Source organism: Phyllobates terribilis, unplaced genomic scaffold (assembly GCF_046119375.1).
Source record: "Phyllobates terribilis strain yellow unplaced genomic scaffold, ASM4611937v1 Scaffold_5__5_contigs__length_657084704, whole genome shotgun sequence".
Taxonomy (NCBI): Eukaryota; Metazoa; Chordata; class Amphibia; order Anura; family Dendrobatidae; genus Phyllobates; species Phyllobates terribilis.
In genome coordinates this window covers 7,587,706-7,600,557 of record NW_027362765.1, presented here as the reverse complement: position 1 = coordinate 7,600,557, position 12,852 = coordinate 7,587,706, and the positions used below count along the sequence as shown (strand labels likewise).

The following is a 12,852-nucleotide window of genomic DNA, read 5'->3' as shown; positions in this document are numbered from 1 at the left end:
ATACACAAGGAACACCACACTTGTTAATTATGAAATAGTAGATGTGGGATATAACTGATAAGAAATAATTCTGATATAGAAGCTCAGATATCTCGATGAAGTACAACAATAAGTGAACCCATTCACAGGGAACTGAGTAGCAATGGGTAGAGTATAAAATCCAAAATGTAATCCAGAATGGGGCTGCATTAACACAAAACAGGCATAGGAAATTTACTCATTGAGTCCCTTAGGGGCTCGTGAATCCAGTCTAAAAATCCACTCACTTTCTTTTTTGAGGACACATCTATTGTGATCACCTCCCCTCACATTGGGTTTAACCACCTCAATGATGCAAAAGGAGGTGTCTCCGGTTTGACCTCAATGTACACTGTTCATGTGTCTCGCTAATGAGGTGTCCCGACCATGGTGTATATCGCCCAAATGATCCCCCACTCTCTTCCTAGACTGACTCTTGGTCTTGCATACATAATCTAGGGGGCAGGTGCATGTGGCCATATATACAAATCCTGAGGTTTTACAGTTGGAATAATCCCAATGGTAAAAAGATTTTACTCGTGGAGGAACTCGAGAAAGATTTACATGGTCTCATCCAATTACATGTACAATGTTCTCCAAATCTAAAGAAACTGCAGATTCCTCTATCTAGCCAAGTCCCCTTGGGTGCAGGTATTTTGTAGAAACTATGCACTAAATGGTCCCTAATGGACCAACCCTTTCTGAAAGTTATTGTGGGAGTAGATCCCACAGCACCCTCAGGGCCGGGTCAGCTATAAGTTTATCCCAGTGTTTTCTGAGGATATTAAAGATACAGTCACTCTGATTGTCATAAGTTTTTCTTACTCGTGTTATCCCATCTTTTTCTTGGTCTCTTGGTTAGGTATGGAGGAGTGTCTGTCTCTCCCATTTTTTTGCAAACGATGATGCGGAGTCCAAAATGTACCAGGAGTACCCTTTTTCCCTGAATCTTGTGTTCAGGTCTATTGCCTGTATATTAAAATCTGTGACATTATGGCTGTACCTTCTCAACCATAAAAATTGGCCCCTGGGTATTCCTCTTTTTATGGGGATGGGGGTGGTGGCTATTCCACTTCAATAGTTTATTAGTGCTTGTAGGTTTATGGTAGATGAGTGTCCCTAGGGTCCCATCCCGTTCTATCTAGATTAGTACATCCAGGAAAGGCAACTGGTAATAATTAAATTCAGATATAAATCTAAGGCCCACTCTATTGATGTTGAGTTCCCTGACACATTCAAAAGATTGTTCACTCGTCCCTGACCAGATGATTAAAATGTAGTCAATATATTTGTACCATACCCCAATATATGGCTGCCACCACTTATCATCATCCCTGAATATTGTGGATTCCTCCCACCAGCACAGGAAAAGGTTAGCATTAGTGTTGAGCGAGTATGTTCTATTAACCCTTTCGCCGAGTATGCTCAGGCCGAGCTCCAAGTATTTACAGCTGCTCGGTGATAAGGTTAAATCACTCCCGTGTGCATGATTTGCAACTGTTTGACAGTTTTATTACATGTGAGGAATGTGTAAGAAATAGACATTCCTTACATGTAATAAAGCTGTCAAACAGTTGCAAATCATGCACACGGGAGCGATTTAACCTTATCACCGAGCAGCTGTAAATACTCGGAGCTCGGCCCGAGCATACTCGGACAGAACATACTCACTCAACCCTAGTTAGCATATGAGGGGGCACAGGGGCTCCCAATCGCAGTACCCGTGAGCTGGTGGAAGTACTGCCTGTCAAAAATAAAGAAGTTATGAGTAAGAGTGAATTTTAGAAGATCCTCCATGAAGTCATTATGTCTGCTACACTCTATTGATCTCGATTTCAAGAAATGTCTTACTCCTCTGATACCATCCTCATACTGTATATTACTGTACAAAGCCTCGATATCTAGTAAGGCCTGCTCCCCTACATGCATGTATACATGCTCGAGGGTCCACATGGAGGGGAGCAGGGAAAGGGAAAACCAACTCCAGAGGGATTATTCCAACTTCAGGTAGTCAGGCAGTACTGGAGGAACATTATACTGGGTGGAGGCATCATACATCTTGCATAAGGGGCAAAATGGGGGCATCATACATACTGTATAAGGGGCATAATGGGGGCATTACACTGGGTGGGGGGCATCATACATCCTGCATAAGGAGCATAATGGGGGCATTACACTGTGTGGAGGCATCATACATCCTGCATAAGGGGTATAATGGGGGCATTACACTGTGTGGGGGCATCATACATACTGCATAATAATAATAATAATTTTTATTTATATAGCGCCAACATATTCCGCAGCACTTTGCAATTAAGCGGGGACATGTACAAACAATAAATTCAATACAAGGTGAGACAGTTTAACAGTTACAGTACATCAGGAGTGTGGTCCCTGCTCGCAAGCCTACATTGTACAAGGAAATGGGGGGACACAATAGGTGGAAAGTGCTTGTTATTTCAGGTCAGGCAATTATAATAAGTCGGGATTGTCATATAAAGCTGTATGATCCGGTCATCAGCCTCTATGTTCAAGTGCAATACTCAATTACTGAGTGCAGTTATCGTGTGCATGGAGGGTGTGGAGACAGATGAAGTGAGGGAACAGATTCTGAATAGTATTTAGGAGGGAACAGGGGAAAGTTAGTTTACTGAGTATTTGAGGTGGTAGGCTTGTTTAAAGAGATGGGTTTTTAAAGCGCGCTTGAAGATATCGGGACTAGGCATCAATCGGATCGTCTTGGGTACAGCATTCCAGAGAACTGGCGCAGAACGAGAGAAGTCTTGGAGATGGAGGTGCGAGGTTCGGATTATGGAGGATGTTAGTCTTAGGTCATTTGTGGAACGGAGGGCACATGTAGGATGATAGACTGAGATGAGAGAGGAGATATAAGGTGGTGCATAACTGTGGAGAGCTTTGTGGGTGAGATCGATGAGTTTATTGTGGACCCTGTAGCGAATGGGTAACCAGCGTAATGACTGGCACAAGGTGGAGGCATCAGTGAAGCGGCTGAACAGAAATATGACCCTGGCTGCCGCATTCAGGACAGATTGGAGAGGGGAAATTTTGGTAAGAGGGAAACCGATCAGAAGAGAGTTGCAGTAGTCCAGACGAGAGTGAATAAGAGCGACAGTAAGAGTTTTAGCATTTTCAAAAGTGAGAAAAGATCGGATTCTGGAGATGTTTTTAAGATGCAGGTGACAAGAGCGAGTGAGTGATCGGAGATAGGGAGTAAAGGAAAGGTTAGTGTCGAATATGACCCCAAGGCAGCGGGCGTGCTGCTTGGGAGTTATGGTTGAACCCTCCAAGGTAATTTCGATGTTAGGTAGAGTTAGGTTAGTAGAGGGGGGAAACACAAGAAGTTCAGTTTTGGAGAGATTCAGTTTAAGATAGAGGGAGGACATGATGCTAGACACAGCAGACAAACAATCCTTGGTATTTTGTATTAGGGTAGGGGTGATGTCAGGGGAAGAAGTGTATAATTGGGTGTCCTCAGCATAGAGATGATACTGGAACCCAAATCTGCTGATTGTTTGTCCAATAGGGGCAGTGTATAGAGAGAAGAGGAGGGGGCCTAGGACTGAGCCCTGCGGAACCCCGATAGTAAGGGGATGAGGAGGGGAAGAGGAGCCGGCAAAATATACAGTGAAGGAGCAGTCAGAGAGGTAGGAGGAGAACCAGGAGAGAACGGTTTCCTTGAGGCCTATAGAGCGGAGCATAGTGAGGAGGAGCTGGTTATCCACAGTGTCAAATGCTGCAGAGAGATCCAGGAGAATCAGCAGGGAGCAGTGACCTTTGGATTTGGCTGTTAGTAGATCATTAGAGACTTTACTGAGGGCAGTTTCAGTGGAGTGTAAGGAGCGGAAACCAGATTGTAGAGGGTCAAGGAGAGAGTTAATCAGAGAGATAGCGGATTAGATGGGAGTGGACCAAGCGTTCCAGGACTTTAGAGATGAAAGGAAGATTAGAGACAGGTCTGTAGTTAGCAGCGCAGTTCTGGTCCAGGGATGGCTTTTTAAGTAAAGGCGTTATGATGGCATGTTTAAATAAGGAGGGAAAGATACCTGAAGAAAGAGAGAGGTTAAATATTTTAGTCAGGTGAGTGGTGACCATCGGTCAGAGGAACTGCAGGAGATGTGAAGGAATGGGGTCACTGTTGCAAGTTGTAGGCCGAGAAGAAGCGAGGAGCTGGGTAACTTCTTCTTCTGTGACAGGCTCAAAGATGGCAAGTGAGCTTGAAGTGCGGCAGGGAAGGGGATCCAGGCACTGAGGAGATTGGGCTGAGATGTCCTCATGGATGTGGTTGATTTTTCAAAGAAATAAGTGGCCAGATCCTCCCCGCTGAGGTTGGTGGTGGGGGCCTGTGCTTTAGGTTTCAGGAGGGAGTTTAAGGTTTCGAAAAGTCGTTTTGGATTGTTGGACATTGAAGTGATGAGGGTGGTGAAGTAGGATTGTTTGGCCAGATGAAGGGCAGAGTTATAGGTTTTGAGCATGAATTTATAGTGGATGAAGTCCTCTGCTAAAAGAGATTTTCTCCACTGACGCTCAGCACACCTTGAGCAACGTTGAAGAAAACGTGTTTGCATCGTGTGCCAGGGCTGCCGTTGCCAGCGTCGGATCTTTCTGCGAGTAGAAGGAGCTGCTTCATCTAGGGCACTCTTCAGTGTATTATTGTAGTGTGACAATGCTAAGTCTGGACAGGAGAAGGAGGAGATGGGGGCTGAAGATGTGTGGAGATTGTTCATAAGCTGCTGGGTATTAATGGTACGTGTATTCCTATAAGTGTGGTAAGTGGGGGTGTCCCGGGTGAGGAGACAATTCTTAACAGAGAAGGAAAGAAGGTTATGGTCCGAGAGCGGGAGAGGGGAGTTGGTAAAGTCATCCAGCAAGCAGAGACTGGAAAAAAACAGGTCCAGAGTATTCCCGTCTTCATGGGTAGGAGAATTAGTAAACTGTGAGAGACGGAATGAAGAGGTTAGAGAAAGTAGATGAGAGGCAGATTGGGAGAGGGGATCATCGATGGGGAAGTTAAAGTCGCCCATGATGAGGGTGGGGATGTCACAGGATAGAAAGTGAGGAAGCCAGGTGGCAAAGTGATCCAAGAACTGGCGGGAGGAGCCTGGAGGGCGATACACAATTGCCACTCGCAGGGAGAAGGGTTTAAAAAGAGTCTGATGGTGTGGACTTCAAAGGAAGGAAACATAAGTGAGGGAACTGGGGGGATGACCTGGAAAACACATGGTGAGGAAAGGAGCAGACCAACACCTCCATCCTGTCTGTTGCCAGGTCTGGCGGTATGTGAAAATTTCAGCCCACCAAACGAGAGAGCAGCAGCAGCGGTGGTGTCTGGCTGCTGAATCCAGGTTTTTGTGATAGCCAGAAGGCTAATGGAATTAGAGAAGAAAAAATCATGGCTGTAAGTTAGTTTGTTACACACAGACCGTGCGTTCCAGAGAGCACAATGGAAATCGATAGGAGAGGGCATGCACTGAACGGTAATAAAATTAGCAGGGTTTCTATATGCAGCTGGAGGAGAGTAATGTATGCTAGTGGAGGGGGGCCCAGGGTTGGGGGAGATGTTTCCTGCGACTAGTAGAAGGATAAAGAAGAGAAAGAGCAGGTGGTCTAATGATTTGTATGAACGTTTTGAGTGCTGTATGGAGGTAGAGGATGGCTTGCAGTGGGTGAGGAATGTCAGTAGAGCCTCAGAGTTATACATGGGAGAGGGGAGAAGGGAGGGGTTGATATAGGGAGAGTGCACAAAATGTGTTAAAGGGCAGGCGAGTTGTGAGAAAGCAGAAGTGAAAACAAATAAAAAGCAGATTGATAAGACTAATGCATAATGCAGTATGACTGACCGAGAAGCATGTTTGTATGAATATCTTATGCACCTTACCTGTCTCCTGCCCTGTCCAACTGTCATGTATAACTACACTTTTAACTATTGCACTTCAAATCTATTGCACGCGTGACCCAGCACGCGTGCTATCCCGAGCCAGAGCATAACGGGCATAATGGGGGCATTACACTGTGGGGGCATCATACATACTGCATAAGGGGCATAATGGGGGCATTACACTGTGGGGCCAGTAAAGGGGCCCTGTACTATGAGAACGATACATTTCCTCCCTTCCTGTCTCCATAGTTGGGTCGTATGTATCTATTACAGGAAACAGAACAAAAACCTTATGATTCTTATAAAGGGGCAACACAAGACCCCAAAAGAGTCTCCATGCTGAAGGGGTTAATGCCCCCTGCGCCCAGTAATGGGGGATCTCCACATACCTCCACCTGCAGAGCCGCCACCACATATATGGCTGTTCTGTGCGCACAGGACCTGTGATGAGGTCACAGGAGGGGAGGAGTCAGGGGTCACATGATCAGGGGCCTCAGTGGATGCAGGACTCTGCTGTGCTGGTTGTCATGGTGCTGGATGAGCTGAAGTTTATGTGTGGGGTCAGGAGGGGTTTACAGTGTGGATGTAACAGAGCCGAGTGTGTACGGGGCATACGGAGCAGAGCCGCGCGTGTACGAGGCATACGGAGCGGAGCCGCGCGTGTACGAGGCGTACTGAGCGGAGCCGCGCGTGTACGAGGCGTACTGAGCGGAGCCGCGCGTGTACGAGGCGTACTGAGCGGAGCCGCGCGTGTACGAGGCGTATTGAGCGGAGCCGCGCGTGTACGAGGCGTACGGAGCGGAGCCGCGCGTGTACGAGGCGTACTGAGCGGAGCCGCGTGTGAACGAAGCGGAGCCGTGTGTGTTTGTCAGTCCTCACTTGTGGGGGCCAATAGCTATGCCCCCAAGGTGTGAAGAACATACAACCCCCTAAAGTGACCCCATTTCAGACACTGTACCCACCAGGGAAGTCATCTGAGGGTGTAATGGGCAGGGCCGGTGTCAGCACCCGGCGGACCCGGGCAAGTGCCGGGGCCCTGAGCAGGTGGGGGGCCCACTTGCCGTCGGGCACCCCGTTGCGCTATGGGACCCGTGAGCGGAGGAGAGTGGTGCCAGTGCCCGCCCCACCCCCGCTTGCTCAGGGCCCCGGCAGCCAGCACAATACTTACCTCTCCCTGTGCCTCCGCAGCAGATCCGGTCTCTTCCGCGGCTGCTGCACTGTGACGTCTTTACACCACGCTCTCTCCTGAGCCGTCACAGCGCAGAGTGGTAAGTCGCTGAGGAGCCTGGAGCAGCGGCAGCAGGTAAGGAGAAGTGAGGTGAGTAATTGATTTTTTTTATTGTATGGAGGCATGGGGCATTATATGGTGGGGTGGGGAGGGGGGGGGGGGGTGACATCCTGCATGGGGCATTATAAGGGGGGGGGTGACCTCCTTTATGGGGCATTATAAGGGGTGGGGTGTGACATCCTGCATGGGGCATTATAAGGGGGGGTGACATCCTGTATGGGGCATTATAAGGGAGGGGGAGTGTGACATCCTGCATGGGGCATTATAAGGGAGGGGGGGTGACATCCTGTATGGGGCATTATAAGGGGGGTGACATCCTGTATGGGGCATTATAAGGGAGGGGGGTGACATCCTGTATGGGGCATTATAAGGGAGCGGGATATGACATCCGGCATGGGGCATTATAAGGGAGGAGGGTGTGACATCCTGCATGGGACATTATAAGAGAGGGGGGGGTGACCTGCATGGGGCATTATAAGGGAGGGGGGGTGACCTCCAGCATGGGGCTTTATAAGGGGGGGTGACATCCTGCATGGGGCATTATAAGGGAGGGGGGTGTGACATCCTGCATGGGGCATTATGGGGCATTATAAGGGAGGGGGAAAGTGACATCCTGCATGGGGCATTATAAGGAGGGGGGTGACATCCTGCATGGGGCATTATAAGGGGGGGGTGACATCCTGTGTGGGGCATTATAAGGGGGGGTGACATCCTGTATGGGGCATTATAAGGGAGGGGTGTGTAACATCCTGCATGGAGCATTATAAGGGGGGGTGTGACATCCTGTGTGGGGCATTATAAGGGGGGTGACATCCTGCATGGGGCATTATAAGGGAGGGGGTGTGAGACATCCTGCATGGGGCATTATAAGGGAGGGGGTGTGACATCCTGCATGGGGCATTATAAGGGAGGGGGGTGACATCCTGCATGGGGCATTATAAGTGAGGGGGGGGGTGACATCCTGCATGGGCCATTATAAGGGAGGGGCGGTTACATCCTGTATGGGGCATTATAAGGGAGGGGGTGTGACATCCTGCATGGGGCATTATAAGGTAGGGGGGGTGACATCCTGCATGGGGCATTATAAGGGGGGGTGACATCCTACATGGGGCATTATGTGGGGGGAACAGCCTGTGTGGGGCATTATGTGGGGGAAACAGCCTGTGCGGGGCATTAAGTGGGGGTAACAACCTGCATGAGGCATTATGTGGGGGGAACAGCCTTCATGGAGCATTATGTGGGGTCACAGCCTGCATGGAACATTATATGGGGACCAGTATTCTGTATGGAGCGTTATATGTGGGGCCACTATCCTGTATGGAGCGTTATATGGGGGCCAGTATACTGTGTGGAGCGATTCGCCGGTTTCTGAGCTAAAGAAGAATTTACAATAGATATCGCTCATGTAATGTAAGAAGTGAAATCTTCGGGCTTGTACTATATATATATATATATATATATTTATCTGCGGTATCTGTGCATCATGAATCGTGGTATGTGTTAAAGGGGCCACTGAGACTCTTTCACCTGAGGCCCACAAAAACCTGGAGCCGGCCCTGGTAATGGGCGTTGTTATCCCACAGGGGTCTCACTGATTTCTTTACCACTCGTTTGTGTGTAAATAATATTACATTTGCTTAGAGCCGCAGCGAGGGGTTCAGCCAGGGGCGGACACACCGCCGATGCAGCTGCACCCAGGCCCAGAGGTGGAGGGGGTCCCATGCAGGAAGGGGCGTAGTGCTCAGGCAGTAGACCACGATCAGTCAAGGGGCCCGATGCTGCTTAACCTTGTCCACTCCCACCCATCATGATTTTTGATACCCAGGGCAGAGTGCGCCCATTGAAAAAGGGGACGTGTCATGCAGGAGAGAGGCCGCTGGCCAATGAACGATTCCTCATCAGACTGATAAGAGCGCTGATTGACTGCTTTGTCTGTCCTCCTGCAGGGTCTTACAGGGGGTCTTCTGCCTCCTGCTGTTCCTTTCCCAGCAGCATTTCCTCAAAGAGTAGAGGGTGGGGGAGGAGAGTCGGACATCAAACAGCACGCAGGGGCAGGAAGCTGAAATCAGTCCTGTCTGCTGTGTCCCCTCCTCCACAGTGCATTCTGCAGCCCTCTCCAGAAGACCCCTATATCATAAAAGATTAGTATATGAGTGTATGTATATGTGTGCAGGGCTGCCACCAGGAATTTCAGGTCCCTTACTGGCAAAATTTTCGGGCCCCGTGAGACTCCACCCAGGCTCCACCCCAGCTCAGCCTTCACTCCTCGAGCCTTCCATAGTCACACCGCCCACTCTTGGAAAAACTCCACTTATGCACCACATCCTCAGTAATCACACATTAAGGGTATGTGCCCATGGTCAGGAGCCACCTGCAGCCCCAAAGCTGCGGGATAGCCGTGCGGCTTCTGCCCTTATTTTATGCAAATGAGTGGCGCTGTAATGACCGGAATGCCGGTCGAATGTGTATGAGGAATGCGGCGCTGCTATGAATGACTCCGACCTTTGTATAGTGGCAAATAACTTTCTTTTTACTGGTCACAAAAATGACAGGGTTAAACAATTCTACAAAATATGGGCCACAACAGCCACTAACACAAAATACAAGTTATGCAGCCCGAGAGAGCCCAAGTGCCAATCTCGCGGGGATGAGCCAATCTACCCCTGGGCTATGCCGCTCCCACCCTTATTCAGTACAGGGCCTACCCAGGACGTTACCGCGGACGTGGCACGTGGTCCTCCCAGGAATATAACCTTACACCCCCCTCCCACACTAATACAATGGGATCTGGGTACCCTTGTTTTCCCCTTAGTTCATAACAGGGCTCCTTTGTAGTATCCACGTACACAGTCTTAGTATGTCCATCAGCAGTGATATACACCAGGCAGTTCTCAGCACTACTGGAATCACTAACTAGCTTTCCCTAACTGACTACACAGTTGGTGACCGGTCACATATCTCAGTTACTCACAGGGCACAGCCTCTCCTTGGACACACAGTATGGCCCCAGTCTGTATAAGCTCTCCAACATCAAAACAGCATTCAGACGCCTGTCGCCTTCTTTCTGGACTACCTAGATCAGTGTTTTCCCGAGCTTTTTCTTTACTTGTTTCTTGCTGACCCCTAATGGCCGGACTAAGTCATTGCAGGAGAAATTTACACTGTCATAAAAAATGAGCTCATTACCAGAAAGACATGTCAACATGTTACACTCCACCCCACTTAGAATTTGGCGTCCCGACAAATGGTTTCATACCACTCATATGTAACACATACTCCTCAGGATTATATCTTATTGGGGGAACACCAGCTGTGCTCCTCTCCGATCTCCGCAAACCAGTACCAGCCGAGCTTGATGGAGGGTCCACCGCATCTAGTGGAACAGTAACATCAGGGGCGGTGTCTGGAACACCTGGAACTTGCGCTATCGGACTCTGCACGTCCGATGGTCTCACCCCGAAGTCATCCCAACAGTCGCATTCAACATTGCTCGGTGCAACTGCCGTAGGTGGCGCAGGTGACTCAGGGTGACAGGCAGGTGTGTCGGACATACACCTCTTTAGCCAGTTCCGGTGCATTGTGCGACGGGGTCCAATGCACCCTTCAGGAACCACTGTGTACACACTTCCCCCTGGGAATACCCTTTCCACTACTGTGTAGGGCGTTTCCTCCCACCTGTCGCTCAACTTCCCTCCCGGACGCGTGACTCGTACTAGCACCTTATCACCTACCCGGAACTCATCTAGGTGCAACGGCCCCCGATCTCGGTGGGGATGATCCTGCACACGGTCTTTTACTATCCGGTGGATTTCACGCAACCTTCGGCGATGATCCTGGACCCACTCACTGGCTGTATGATATTCTGGTTCATCGGGTACAGTGAGACTAAGTTCTTTAATCTTTCGCCCAGGCCGACTGAACATCATCGCGTACAGAGTGAATCCTGTGGTGCTATGGACCCGATTGTTATAGGCCCACATAAGTTCTGGGAAGAACTCAGTCCATCGCTCCTTCTGCCTCTGTTCAAGCGTTCTCAGCATCTGAAGCAGGGTTCGGTTGAACCGTTCACAGGCCCCATTTCCCTGCGGATGGTAGGGCGTTGTCCGGGATTGCTGAATCCTATAGACTTGCAGCAACTCCGTTATGAGTTGACCTTGGAAGCAAGCATCTTGATCTGAATGTATCCTTTGAGAACATCCATAAACCTGGATGAAATACTTACAAATTGCCTCCGCTGCAGACTTAGCAGTCTGATCCTTGGTGGGGACAGCGACGGCAAACTTAGTAAAGTGATCAGTCATGACCAGACATGACTGATGACCACTTCTGGCGTACCCAATTGACAAATAATCCACCATTAGCATTTCCAGTGGGGCAGACGTCACGATTGTCTGGACAGGAGCCCTCTGCTCTGGGGACTTATTCAGCTCACATGCCCGGCACCTACCACACACCTCTCTCACAACTTCTTCTAAGCCAGGCGTGTACACGTACCGGTGCAGCCAACGATAAGTCTTCTCAGGCCCGAAATGTGCACCCCGTATATGAGCTTCCTGGGCAATGTCCGGAGCCACTGAAGCTGGAATTACTACCTGCAAAGGGTACCCCGGCTCCGCTGCTATGTAGATCCAGCGATACAGTATCCCCTCCGCTATGACCAATCGATCCCACTGCCTTAGCAGCTTTTGTCCTTCGGCTCCCAGCTGGGCTCTTGCTCTCCCATCGGGCCAGGACTTTTGACTCAGCCATTTCTTTACTCATGACAGTTCGGAGTCTGCATCCTGTAACTCAGCCCACTCTTGACGAGTCTGGCCCAGCAACGTGGCGACCCGTGTCGCCACCCCACTTGAACGTGCCACGTCCACAAACACAGGCAATCGCCTCAAATAGGGGATCTCAGTATCCTCGAGGTCTTCATCCACCCCATGCTCGGGTGCGCCCCGGGTCACTCGTGATAATGCGTCAGCATTGGAGCTCTCTTTACCCGAACGCAACCGAATCCGGTAATTAAACTTGGACATCCGAGCTACCCATCTCTGCTCCAGGGCTCCAAGCTTAGCGTTTTCCAAGTGTGCAAGCGGATTATTGTCCGTCATCACGAGAATCTCAGAACCAGCTCATGGCCCACACCAGGGCCAACATCTCCAGCTTAAACGAGCTGTAATTGTCCGGATTTCGCTCGGTGTCCCGTAGAGACCGGCTAGCATACGTGATGACCCTCTTACGCCCATCTTGTTCTTGGGCTAACACAGCTCCCAGAGCATGGAGACTTCCATCCGTGTACAGGGTGAACGGTTGGTCAAAGCGAGCATACGCCAATAAAGGTGCCTGTACGAGGGCGGCCCTGACCCGATCAAATGCCTGTTGCTGTCGGTCAGTCCACCGAATTGGCTGATTCTTGGGCCCCTGTGCCGTCCCTCTCAACAACTCATTCAATGGTTCAGCCACCTTAGCAAAGTCCTTCACAAACCGACGGTAGTATCCAGCTAAACCTAGGAACGCTCGTATTTCTCTCACGGTCTTGGGACGGGGCTACCCCTGAATGGTCTCAATTTTACTAGGTGCTGGTCGCACACCCTCAGCAGACACTTCATTCGATCTGTGTCTGGAACAAGTAACATTTCTTCGGCTTGATCTTAAGTCCATTGTC

General features: G+C 49.8%; 3 protein-coding genes across 3 annotated transcripts in view; 2 read left to right on the top strand and 1 right to left on the bottom strand.

The window, feature by feature from the left end:
* The window catches only part of LOC141271732 (uncharacterized), a 29,188-nt gene extending 22,818 nt beyond the window's left edge, over positions 1-6,370 (bottom strand). Inside the window, exon 1 of the mRNA XM_073681827.1 lies at positions 6,304-6,370. The gene's annotated coding sequence lies outside the window, so the exon portion shown is untranslated. The remainder of the gene's footprint in view (positions 1-6,303) is intronic.
* The window catches only part of LOC141271727 (uncharacterized), a 390,989-nt gene that overhangs the window by 95,183 nt on the left and 282,954 nt on the right, over positions 1-12,852 (top strand). The window lies entirely within an intron of this gene.
* Positions 1-12,852, top strand: part of LOC141271726 (uncharacterized) — a 236,708-nt gene that overhangs the window by 92,808 nt on the left and 131,048 nt on the right. The gene's annotated exons all lie outside the window — the stretch shown is intronic.